Here is a 13,160-nt window from a genome sequence, read left to right as displayed (position 1 = left end):
AGGAAACTTAAGACCAAGAGGCCCTTACTCATGCCTAAGCTAAAACCCTCCTATTTCAGATAAGTGTCTTATTTTGTGCTCACTGAAAATGGACAATAGTTATTCACCACCCCAGTACAATATTTCTTCATGTAATGAGACACTTACTTTTCATTTTCATTCTTTAGCTTTCTCCTTGTTGAGTTAAACACTAACTTCCTTTGGAGCTTCCCCACAGGATCTCCTACTCGCCTTGTTACATTGTTATTAACTAAGTCATTTTTCTCTTCTACAGCAATTTTTGCATAATTTATAGACCTTATGAGCAGGTCAAGGCAGTTTTATAAGAGGCCTAAACAACTTTTATACTGCAAGGTCACTATGGCACTTTTCTTTTTGAATGCCAATGCTACATTTCAAATTTATAACTGACAGATGATTCATTCTGAAACTGCTTCATCCTCAGATTTTGAACTGTCATAGATATGCACAGAGTTTATTTTTTCCATTTCTGAGTGAAATATCACATACTCGCCTTTATTAAACTTCACCTTACTTCTAATTACCTTATTTAATTTGTCAAGATCCTTATGAATTCTTACAGTGTGGTTCCAATCAATAATCACCCCTACTCAATAAAAGTAATCTGCATATTTAATAAGCTTACTCTCAGTTCCATACTTCCAATCAACACTAAAAATATTAATTAGAATCAGGGCCAGCCCTGTCTGATGAAAAAAATCTTTATTCAATATACCTTCCAAGGCTGATATTGAACCATTGATCAGTACTTAACATGGCCCACTAACAAGCTGTGAAACAATAATACATAGTATTACCATGTGAAATGATGGCCCAAAGAAAACACAGTATGGATTCAAGTGAGGAGTCAATAGTAATTTGTAATTTTTTTTCTTACAAGATATTTTAAGGAGATGAAAGGATTAATCATATTACCAGATATTTTTCCCAGCGGAGGAAGAAGTTACCAGGAATAATAGTAGGACTGATTTAATAGCCTAGTTGAAGACTAAGTGAAACATTATTGTCAAAGTAAGGTGGAAGGTCATTGTTTCAGAAAAGATTCTAATGAGACTAACTAAAAAAATTCTTAGGTTTTCATAACACAAAGCAGTGGACCAAGTTTCTGTGGATAACTTAAAGTTTCCCAAATACAAAGATGTTTTCCTTCTTCCCAGTGCAGAAGTTGGTACGTTTCTCCAAACAAGAATTTTTTTTAAGAACCATTCAGAGAAATTATCCTCTATTCCTGATTAGGTGGCATTTCCTTTTTGAGGGCTTTCCAGTAAAAGAAGTTCTAAACTGCATATCCTAGGCTCAGAGTCAGGTCTTATGAAGAGACAGAGATCATACACGTCCAAACTGTTTTGCAAATGTGTGCCCACCCTTCATTTAGCAGCAAGTCTTGAGAGCTCTGCAGCAATCTTCATCTGAAAGAGCAGCCCAGAACTGGCTACAGATCTTGTTCTTTGCCTTTCCCAGGACTTTTTCTGATTGGGGCACCTGGCAATTTCCAGTGTTGCCCCTAGGTTAAAAGATTGGGATTTGAGAAATAGGGGCTATAGTAGGGGGGAGTGTAGTGTGTGTGTGTAGGAGTAGAGGAGAAAGCCACTAAAAATAAACTATCTTTAGATGGCAAGCTTGTGGAGGAACTAATCGGATCAGAAGACTAATGGGGTCAAACAGATACTTAGAAAGGGGAGAGGCCAGCATATCGGGATTGCTGGCATGATGAAGAAGACAGAAAGGAAAGGTAAGACTAGAAAAACTGAAAGAGAAAAAAGATTAGAAGATATGGCTACCCAAAAGTTTCCTTTCAGATCTGCCTTTCAATGTTGGATTTTTAAGGTATCTATGTGAATATATTTTTATCAATTACCTCAGACCTTGTTTTTTTTTAAATATAGTTCTTTAATTGATATCCTTGCTTAATAAAAGTCATTTTTAAGTCTACATAAGTTTCAAGTAATTAACAAGACTTATTAAATAAAAATGTCATCAATGGTGCTCTGCAAATAAACTGTTTACACAGATTTTTAACAGTAATCATAATGGTTATATGGCTCTCAGTGGAAAGAGACGTGAGTTTAGATGGTCTAGATTACCTTTTTCTTTTTAAAGATTGCTTTTAAAGAGTGGTTTTAGGTTCCTAGAAAAATTTAGAGGAAGGTACAGAGGTTTCCCATGTACGCCCTGTCCTCACACATGCACAGCCTCCCCCATTATCAGCGTCCTCTACCAGAGTGGCCCACTAGTTACAACTGATGAGTCGACACTGGCACACCGTCCATGGATCACCCCAAGTCCCTGGTTTACATTAGATTCGCTCTCAGTGTTACACATTCTCCAGATTTGGACAAATGCATAATTACAGGTGTCCATCTTTGTAGTATCATTCAGAGCATTTTCACTGCCTTAAACCTCCGTGTTCCACCTGTTCATCCCACCACCACTGACCTTTTTGTTCTCTCTATAGTTTTGCCTTTAATTCTTTTTTTAATAAATAAACAATTCAAACTGTATTTCAGACCTTGTTTAATAAGATACCTTGTTTGTGTAGTTGATATAAAATTTTATAGCTGTAAATTTTATAGAAGGGATATTGTAAACAATTAAAACTATGAAAACAAATATTTGTGGAGTGTGAGAGATGGATCACATTTTCAAAAACAGAAAGCTAAGATACAAAGTGGTATACAAACTTGGCTTATTTAGTAGAAGGAAGGAACTTAAACACACATTCTTAGGTCTCCAGTCTCCTACAGCACTATTCTTCTGCCAAACAACCTGACTGCCAATTCCACTGTTGCTGGTTTCCATCACTTAACTCTGCCTGCATTAATTTCAAAAAATCATGCCCCATCTCAAGCTAGCTCCTCCAAAATGACTACACAGAGTACTTCCAAGTATAGGGTTTATACTGTATCCACATACTTTTTGGTAGATAGGATTTATTTACTTAGCTGACTTCAGATAAGAATGGAAGATAACAAGAAATAGAGAAGAGACAGGAATGGATATTCTTGAGTAATTAACAAATTTCTAGGCTTAGGTGATCAAGATAGGGGAGAGAGAAAGGGGAATTTGATTTGTTTAGAATGATTCAGCTTGTCCAGAAGAAGGAGCTCATGTTATGGGTAGTGGGAGCTTACTAACTTGGCAAAGTTTTCATCTTGTTGAGCTCGGTGCGAATGGAGTCCACAGCAATGCTAATGTGGCCCTGTTCCTGGGAGCCACAAAGCAAGTGCAAGAAACCTTTACACACTTACAGAAGGGTGGCTTTGAAATATCAACATACTTCTGAGGGTTTTTATTTCATTTTTTTTTCAAAAAGGAAGACAATATCTTGTCTGTAACATCTAGATGGCTATATGTTTATAAAACATCCATCACTGTAGCACTTAAGGGCTTTGACAAGTAAGCCATTTCAACACTGTACAATACAGAGAGGAGATGGATGTCTTCTCTGTCTGTAGTGCCTGTATGCTCTGGAGCTAAGACTATGCTTTTCTGTACTAAACTGAAACATAAAAGCACATGAATCAGGCCCAGCTCACTTCAGTCACCTTGATTTTGGCTGCTTCTAATAAAGTGTGCAATCCTCTGCAGAGAGATAGCCTACTACTGGAAGAACAAAGAGAGTAGGTGAGATTCTAATGCAACCAGAGAGCCTAACATGTTGGGGTCTGTCTCTTATCTTGGAAAAATAGGATGGAGAAATAGCTTTCATATATCTTTCTGATTTCTTATGAGGTATATAAATAAGTCATGGACTTTCAAAGTCTCAGGCCAGATTCTAAGAAATCCCTTTCTGGTTCATTCACCTAACAAATATTTACTTGTAACAAACTATGTGCTCAGTAAAGTACTATATAAGGCACTATATGGATACAATGGTGATGAGACCACCCTCAAGAATATACATTTTAGTTAGGAAGGTAAAACAAATAGGATGATACTCTAATACAAGGCTAACTGTGGTTCAGAGAGTGAGCAAGGCAGATGTAAAGTGGTTCAAACAAGGGACACACCTGATCGAGTTACGGATGTTATGAGGAAAGCTCTATGCAGGAAGTGGCATATGAGCTGGATGCTACGAGAGGGTACTTAACAATGAGTTAAAAGAGAAAACTTCCCTAACAAAGGTATCCTGACCCAGGTGTAGTTCTGGTCATTGTCAGTAGCAGCTTGATCTTGGTTAAGGTCAACTGAGATCAACTATTAACTAGTGGTAGTTAATCAAGCTACGGTGAGAAGACAGAGTGAATTACTCTGCTAAGTCCTTGTTTATGTTTAATATGGGATAATGTTTGCTAACAGCCAGATTTTTACTTCCAGGAGGCTTGAAGGATTAAGTGACAGAACAAACAATCAGCACCAAGTGTGGGAGACTGTGGGGTAGGGCGGTGACAGCTGTGTCAGAGGCAATAGTAGCAGCAGCAACTTTGAGGTCTAGGTGAACCAGGAGAAAGGATGAATTTTGTGTATGAAATTATGAACAAAATGGTAAAAAAAATAGTTACTAGCACCACCAGAATTGGGATGGAGTAAAGAACAGTCCAAAGAATTGACAGGAGCTCCTGAAGAACAAGTAACAGAATGGAAACAAATGTTAGATAGGGGGTATCCCGGAATTATGCTGTGTCTTCTTTTATTTCTTTTTTTTTGTAATAAACTCATGAAGTTGAAGACATTCTCTTTTTGCCCTTAGAGAAAATAAGGCTTCAATGATCATGGAATAGGACATGATTATTCGGGTAATAAGGCAAAGACTTTGAGTGCAGGGGTGTGTGTGTGTGAATACATGGTCTCTGGTGCCTATTTCTTGGATATCATGACATTTAGAATTATCTGCAAGTAACTTAGCTAAATGTCATTTGGCCATTAGTTCCTTTTGCAAGATTATTTATGTTTCCAAAATGTATAATGACCCTGATGTTTTTCATTTATTTATTTGCTTATTTATTTCCATCAATAAAGGGTTAGTATATTTGCTAATTATAAATGATATGATCCACTAGTTAGGACAAAGATGCCAGTGACAGATTGCCTGGATTCACTACTCTAGCTCTTAGTTTTGTCATCTTCAATTGGAGATGACTATATTTTATTCATCATGGGCTATTATGAGGATTAAATGAGTAACCTACACAAAGCGTCAGGAAAGTGTCTGTCACATAGCCAGCAAATGTTAGCTGCTCCTATTATTAATGCTCTGTGCCAGGAACTCTCAGGGTCATCAGGGGCACAAATATAAATGTGACATAGTCCTTGCCTTTGAAGAGTTAGCAGTCTCAAAGATTAGACATATGCATAATAACTAACTGTGCCTGGGCAAACAGAAAGTGCCAGGAGAGAAGATGGGAGATCCCAGTCATTTCAGAGAAAGGGAACAGCATGTGAACTCCACAGTAGCATGAAACGTCCTGTGAGTTTGGTTTGGCTGGAGTGTGGACAAGTGTGAAATGGATTCATTGGTGCCAGAAGACAGAAAGGAGGCCAGTCAGCTTTTCAAGGGTTCGATATGCTCTGTTGTTGGAGTTGGACTTGATTTTGATGGGATGAGGTAATGATGGAGGATTTCAAGCCAGTTGTAAGGATGGGAGAAAGTAAGTGACTGGATTTCACACTCTGAAGGATAAACTTGAATAAGTGAGTGGATAGAAGGAAGCAATACTTAAGAAAAAAAGAGAATAAGCAGGGAAGTAGAAGGCAGGGAAAGCCAGGATCTTTGATTGCCTCATAACAAAAGGAGGAAGAAAATCAAGAAAAAAAAAGGCTTAGGAAAAAAAGATAGAGATGAAATAGTTAGCCTCTACCTCATTTTGAGAATAGTTTATTAATCAAACAATGTAATCTATCAAAGATTCTAAAAAAGAAAATCATATGAGCATATCAGTTAATGGGGGAAAAAGCATTTGACAAAATCCAACACCTATTCTTGATAAAAAATAAAAAAAAAAACCACATATATAACTAGGAATAGAAAAGAATTTTCTCAACCTCACAGGAAAATCTACAAAAACCTACAGCTAACATCACACCTAATAATGAAAGACTGAATGCTTCTCTGAGATGGGGTACAAAACGGAGATAGCCACCATCACCACTCTTAATTGACATAGGAGAAGAGAAGTTCTAGCCATCACAGAAAAGTCAACCAAAAAGAATAAAAGGCATATAGATGAGAAATAAAGATATACAACTGCTCAGTCTAAATAGTATGAAGGCTTACATAGAAAATCCCAAATAATCTGCCCAAATCTCCTAGAATGCACAGCAAGGTCTTAAGATAAAATCAGCATATAAAATCAATTGTATTTTTACATTAGCAATGAATATATGAAAAGCAAAATTAAAAGTCCAATGCCATTTATAAACACTTGGGAAAAAGAGAAATAGTCACGAGTCTAACATGTAAGGCTTATATGCTGTAAATTACAAAACACTGATGAAGGAAATTAAAGACATAAATAAGTAGAGAGATATAACACATTGACAAATTGAAAGACTCAATATAGTAAAGATGTGAATTCTCTCCAAAATAAGATAGAGATTTAAGCAATTCCTATAAATATAAGCAATACTATTTTTGTAAATGTAGATAAGATTCTAAAATTTATATGGCAAGGCAGAAAAAAATAAATAGCTAAAATAATTGCGGGGAAAAATGTGGTAGGAATCCCCCTGTTTCTAGCTACAGTAATCCAAACTTTGTAATATAGGCAGAGGGATAGACACACAGTTGAATGGAACAGGACAGGGGACACAGACATAGGCTCACACAGTATGGCCAACTGATTTTTTCAAAGGTATATAAGTAATTAAATTAAAGAAAGATAGTCTTTTGTAGTAAATGTTGCTGAAAAATATTCATTGGCAAGAAATATGAACCTAATCTTTAAACCTAATACAAAACTTAATTCTAATGGATTATAGATTTAAATATGGAATGTAAAACAAGAAAACTTTTATAAGAAAACAATTGAAATTTTTGGGATCTCTGACTTAGCATAGTCTTAGACATGATACTGAAAGTATAATCTGTTAAAAAATGATAAGTTGGGCTTCACCAAAATTCAAAACTTTTGGTCTACATGGGACTCTGCAAAGAGAATGAGAAGACAAGCAACAAACAAGGAGCAAATATTTGCAAACCACACATCTGACAGAAGGACTTGTGTCTACAATATGTAAAGAACTCTCAACAGAAAAATAAACAATCCAATTAGAAAATGGATAAATGACATGAAGGGACCTATGGTGTAAGAAGATATAAAGATGAAAAGATGTTCAAATCAACATCACTAGCCACCAGGGAAATGCAAGTTAAGACCACAATAATATGTCACTACACACCTATGGAAACGGCTGAAATAAAAAATAAATAGTGACAACACCACATGCTTGCAAGGAAGCAGAGACACTGGATCTCCCATACATTGTTAGTGAAAATGTAAACTGGTGTAGTCCTGTTTGAAAATATTTGACAGTTTCTTAAAACTAATCATACACTTACCACACTAGCTAGCAATTGTACTCCTGGGCTTTGATGCTAGAAAAATGAAAACACAAAAACCTGCACATAAATGTTCTTATCAGTTTTATTTGTGATAGTTAACAACCAATAACAATAAAAATGCCATTCAATACCTAAGTTGTTAAACAAACTGGCCCATCCATATCATGGATTACTGCTCAGCAATAAAAATCAAGAAACTATTGATGCATGCAGCAACTTAGATCTCAAGGGCATGCTGAGATCTAATGCTAAGTAAAAAAATGTCAATTTCAAAAGGCTACATACTGTATGATTTAACTTACACAACACTCACTAAATGACAAAAAAATATAGGAATGGAGAACATATTAGTGAGTACCAAGCACTGGGGTGGGGATGAGGAAGAAGGAGTTAGTGTGACTACGGAGGGGTAGAACGAGTGTTTGCAATGACGGCATAGTTCTGCATCTGTATTGCAGTGGTGGTTGTACATTCTACACTTGTGATAAAAGTGCATAGAACTATATGCACATGTTATACCCACGTTAATCTCCTGGTTTTGATATTGTGCTGTAATTATTTAAGAGGTAACCTTTGGAGAAAGCTAGGACAAAGGTCCACCATCAACTCTGTAATTACATCTTAGCAGTTTCCTGTGTATATATAATCATCTCAAAATAAACAGTTAAAAGAAAGTTTGCTTAAATATTAACAGAATTATTGCTGCATGACAGATTATGGATTATTAATGCTTTGTCTTTCAGAATTGTTCTGTACTCTCCTATTTTCCCAAAATAGCCTTGTGTTACTTTTATAATAAAAAGAAACCGCATTAAAGTTGAGAAAAAAATAATCCTGCTTTGCTTTCTTGATGGCACACGACTAAAAGTAATTAGCAGGCATGACGGAGTCCATGAATACCAGACTTTGAGATGCAGTTTTTATGCAGAATTACATCTGAAAAGTTGCCTAACCAGAGTGATTTCTAGAATCTCCCTATGTAGTAATTCTCTTCTCCCTGCCTGTTTAGCTAAGATGTAAACCATTCCCTCTCTTTATGTATCATTTTTTAATCAAACATAAACTGAGGTTACATTCCTGCATCCACTAGAAATGAAAATGTTAATCTAGACACATAATGTTTCTCAAGCCAAATTTATTATAAATACTTAGGAATGTCAGTTTTTGAACAAGAAGATTCATGTGTTCGATTTATACCAAGTAGAAACACACTAGTTAAATGACATAAATACATGTGCTTTAGACACTTCTAATGAGTTTCCGCGCACTCCTACACCTATTCCCACAGATGAAGCTGTCAGTCTCTATTATCTCCAGGGAAAATTCCAAATTCTTTAAATAAGCCTCATCATGCCTTCAGAATTTGGTCCCTTCCTCCTTTTTTTAGTTCATTTCCCACCATTCTCACATCACCCATCCCAAGGAAATTAACATATTTTGATCATTTACCCTTTGCTAGACATTGTCCTAGGAGTTTCATATCTCGCTGCTTTTGCAAATGTCTCAGTAAGCCACCCCCTTCAGTCTGCTGAAATTCATCTTTCAAGTTTAAACTCGCATATGACACCTCAGAGAACCTCTGTGATGCTTGATTGTTTCCTTCCTTTCTCCTCTCCCTCCCCTACAAGTTATTGATTTAAATTACTTCTTCCCTTGTGTTCCCACAGCATTTTATAAATAAATCTATCATAACATCTGTATCATTGAATTTTACATTGCTATTTCTCCAAATAAAGGGTCCAGCACAAATAACACCCTTTTTTACTACAAAATATTTTATTACAAAATCATAAGCATGTAATTCTGTAACATAACAATACACACTGAAGCACACCACATGACATTTTAGGTGAAATGTTCAAGTTAAAATATAAATTATTACACCCATATTATTACCCTACCAACCATACTCAAGCAGGCATTACTTCTGCTGGGCCCTGTAGATTGTGACTCAGGGATACTACTTAAATAACTTTAGAGGCTAAATGCATAGCATGGTGTTTCAATATTATATACATATGCAATAAGTTGAACTAAATATATGAAGCTAATATATTTATTTAGGAGTTTTTATAGTTAGGAATGCCTCCATTTCCAAAAGTGTGATTGTTATGATCTCTTTTAATACTGACTTTCTAAAGGTAGTTACACAGTTCCATGAGGGCAAAAAAAGTAGGAATCCTTTTATTAGAGAGCACCTGCCAGTCACAGCTCTTCTCTCTATTGATATGTTAGGGGAAAACTGGTCTCCAGTGCACAGAATATTTATGAATCTCTTTTTGCATATGCCTGGAAAAAAATTTATCCTATATTAGTTTGATGTAGTGGCTACATTAACTCAATATTTTGTTTAGTCCAACCTCAACCATTATGGAGAATGATAGCGTTAAATTTAAAAGTATGGTGGGATATTGAAATCCTTTTGAATGGACTAAAGCTCACTTATAGCTTTAGGAAATGAAAGACCTCAAGTTTTACCACCAAAGATCAATCTTACTGAAGTTATAAATTACTATAATGGTATAATTATAATTTCCCCTGTAGCTATTTTCACTTTTATGCATGAAATAAATAGATTTTTGAAAATCATATCACAACAAGCACTAATGGAGTTAACATTGGTGATGTTATTCTTACCCAATGTTTACTCTGAAAATTCCTTCAAAGCTTCGCATGCTCCATTTCATCATTACAACTTTTAACTGAGTTATCAACAGAAAAAAGTATGTTAAATTGTCCAGGTATTTGAAAACAACATATTGTCATTGAACATGTTCTTTCTGTTCAATGACAATAAAAAAGCTTAGTGTCGTGTAGAAGTTGCATATTTTCCCCTTGAAACTGAATTGTGCAGCTCAGTACTCCCCATCCCAACTGTCACACTCTGTCATGGTTGTGCTGAGCTGCCACCACCATTTAGGAAATAGGAAATTAAACTTGTGAGTTATCCTTTCCAGGGAAAATTCACTTCAAAATTTTTAGTAATGACAAATGCCAACTAGAAGGTCAGGTGCCAATAAATATCTAATTTGGAAAAACAGGTACATTTTATAAAGTATACTAAGCTTCCCAAGAATAAATTTATTGAATTGCTCCTACCAAACTATGAGTTTCTATCAATCAACTGTTGAGAAATAGCTGCTTTCCTCCCCTCCCACTGATGTCCCTCTAATCACCTCTACCTCTTCTTGTCTGCAGAGGTGACTTGGGATTCAAGGGGATGAAGATGTGATTGGTAAATGTGTGCTGATGGCAGAGCAAAACTGGCCCGGAAAAGGGCACCCTGACACGTATCGTTTCATTTAGTGATGAGCAAATCTTATGAATATAAATGATTTGGGAGCATGACATTGGATGGTATCGTAAAAAAAAAGATTTTGTCTTTTCTAAGAAAAATCAGACTTAGAATTTCCCCAGAAAGTTTGCCATTAGTTGCAAATGAACTCTGAATGTTTCCAAGAAATATTGAAAGCAGTTATGTTTACCAAAATAGTTGAGGCATGAAATTAGAAGATATCTTTAAGTTTGGAAGAGAATCAGGCTTCTTTTAACTTGTTTGGCTCTGATTTTCCCTTTCAAAATTAGTCTAGTGATGAGATTAGAAGGACAGGAAAACTTATATCAACTGTTGACTTCTAACAATATGAGTTAACATTAGAAAGAAGTAAGTTTTCAAAAATGAGTTTTCAGTTATTTTGGACTATGAAACTATACTTGAGGAAAATATCATGTGAAATAATGATTTTTTTCTTTTTTTATTATTGTTGTTCAGTTACAATTGTCCCACCTTTTTTCCCATTGCTCACCCCTGCCCCATTCCCCCAACTCCCACAGTCAGTCCTCCCCATTGCCCATGTCCACGAGTCCTCTGTGATCTTTTTCCATTAGGTTTTACTTTTACACAAACCTAATGGGTATAAAAATCTAATAGAGGCTTTTTCTCTCACTGCTATTGCACAAATGTGTAAATACAAACTAATGCTGGCAAAGCTCGTAATGACTCAAGAGTTCACATACACCACACACATGGTATGAAGTCTACAGCCTCAGTGAAACAGTGACTCAAACAAACAAAATTCTAAAAACTACAACTGGATATAAACAAAACTTGGTGGGTAAGGTTATGGGTTAGTATTGAATTGATGTGTGTTCGATTTTCAGCTCTGACACTATTGATGGAGTGATCTTGAGCATTTAGCCTCCAATTTTTGTTTCTTCATCTGAAAAATGGAAATAAAAATAGCAAAATGGAAGTAAAATACTATCTGTATTATTAAGGTTATTTTGAGAAATAATTGAGATAAAATATGTAGTGTGCTTAATAAATTCATAGTGAATTCTCAATCTCAGCATAACTTTTGTTGATTATTATAATATTGTTGTGATTTGCTGTATATAGTCAGTTATTTTATTAAAAATTTTCTTCATTTATTTAAAAATGTTTCAAAGTCAAATTTGAGTTATAGGTTTTTAGATTTAAGTATACTCAAAATGTGACAAATTAAACATAATTGATATGAAATATAGTTATGAGATAAAATCCTCTATTTTACAACTATCTTTCTCAATAGGATTTCTGTTATTGGATCTGCCAAGCAGTCTTACCCTGAACGGCAGATATCAATTACAAATACAACCTGCTCCCACTGGAATGTATACTTACAGAACTGGCCCAACAGAAAACTCTCCTAATTTTTGGTATTTTATTTTCTCAGACCAATTGTGAATTTGAGGAATGTAATTTTTTATGTCCCTATACTTAATAAGAAATAAGGCCGTGGCATGCCCTTAATGATATTCTCTGAAAACAACTGGCCGTACGTACATGGGTGTGGGATGAAAACTGGTATGGTGCGTGTAAAACGAAGGCTTAAGAATCGGAAAGATTATAGGTCTAATCTTTTTGATTTATTAGCTGCAGGATTTGGGACAATTTATTTATCTTTTCAACTTCAATTGTAAAATGGGTTATTAATCATATGTATTTCAGAAACTAGTTGTAAATATTAAATGAGCCAATGCCTGTTAAACATTTAGCACTGTCTGGAGTCTTGTGAGTGTTAAATAAATAGTAATTATTGTTTTCATAATGTTATTAATTTCATTGCTTTCTTGGCTGGGTGGTTGTAATAATTTTCATTGTTGCTTACAATGTGATTCTGATGGGGTCATCAGTTTTATAACTTAGGCCACACATAGAACTGGCTAGAAGGTTAATAAACTGAGACAGTACAAAGGTTTTGCACCAAAGATATGTGGTAATTGGGAAAAGAACTTGAGGAGCAAGATTTGATGAGAGAAGTTGGAAATACCATTTTCATAACTGAATGAAAGAAATGACTGTCTATTGCTTTAGAACTTAAATTTTGGTATTTCAGTTTTATACCACAAGCAATTGAAAAGTATATCTTAGTTCTTTATAGATCAATAATTCTCAACTTTGTTTTTAGTATTGTGCTATTATGTAATAGTTTGTGGCTAATGGACTTCATTTACACACTTTTTAAAGGCAAGAGTTCACATTTTCTTTTAAGAATAAGTTAAATCTGATGAATTTCTTGATAAATCTAATTATTCTAATTTTAAATTGTCAGTTTTGTTGAGAAATGAATGTTCTTCAACTTTAAGAAACTTAAGA

The 13,160-nt window shown here is 35.0% G+C and overlaps 1 protein-coding gene across 1 annotated transcript in view; it reads right to left on the bottom strand.

The window, feature by feature from the left end:
- GRID2 (glutamate ionotropic receptor delta type subunit 2) overlaps positions 1-13,160 on the bottom strand; it is a 1,404,853-nt gene that overhangs the window by 265,309 nt on the left and 1,126,384 nt on the right. The window lies entirely within an intron of this gene.

This window comes from Phyllostomus hastatus, unplaced genomic scaffold (genome assembly GCF_019186645.2).
Source record: "Phyllostomus hastatus isolate PE091 unplaced genomic scaffold, TTU_PhHast_1.1 phas_scaffold_39, whole genome shotgun sequence".
Taxonomy (NCBI): domain Eukaryota; kingdom Metazoa; phylum Chordata; class Mammalia; order Chiroptera; family Phyllostomidae; genus Phyllostomus; species Phyllostomus hastatus.
This window is presented reverse-complemented; position numbering and strand designations above follow the sequence as displayed.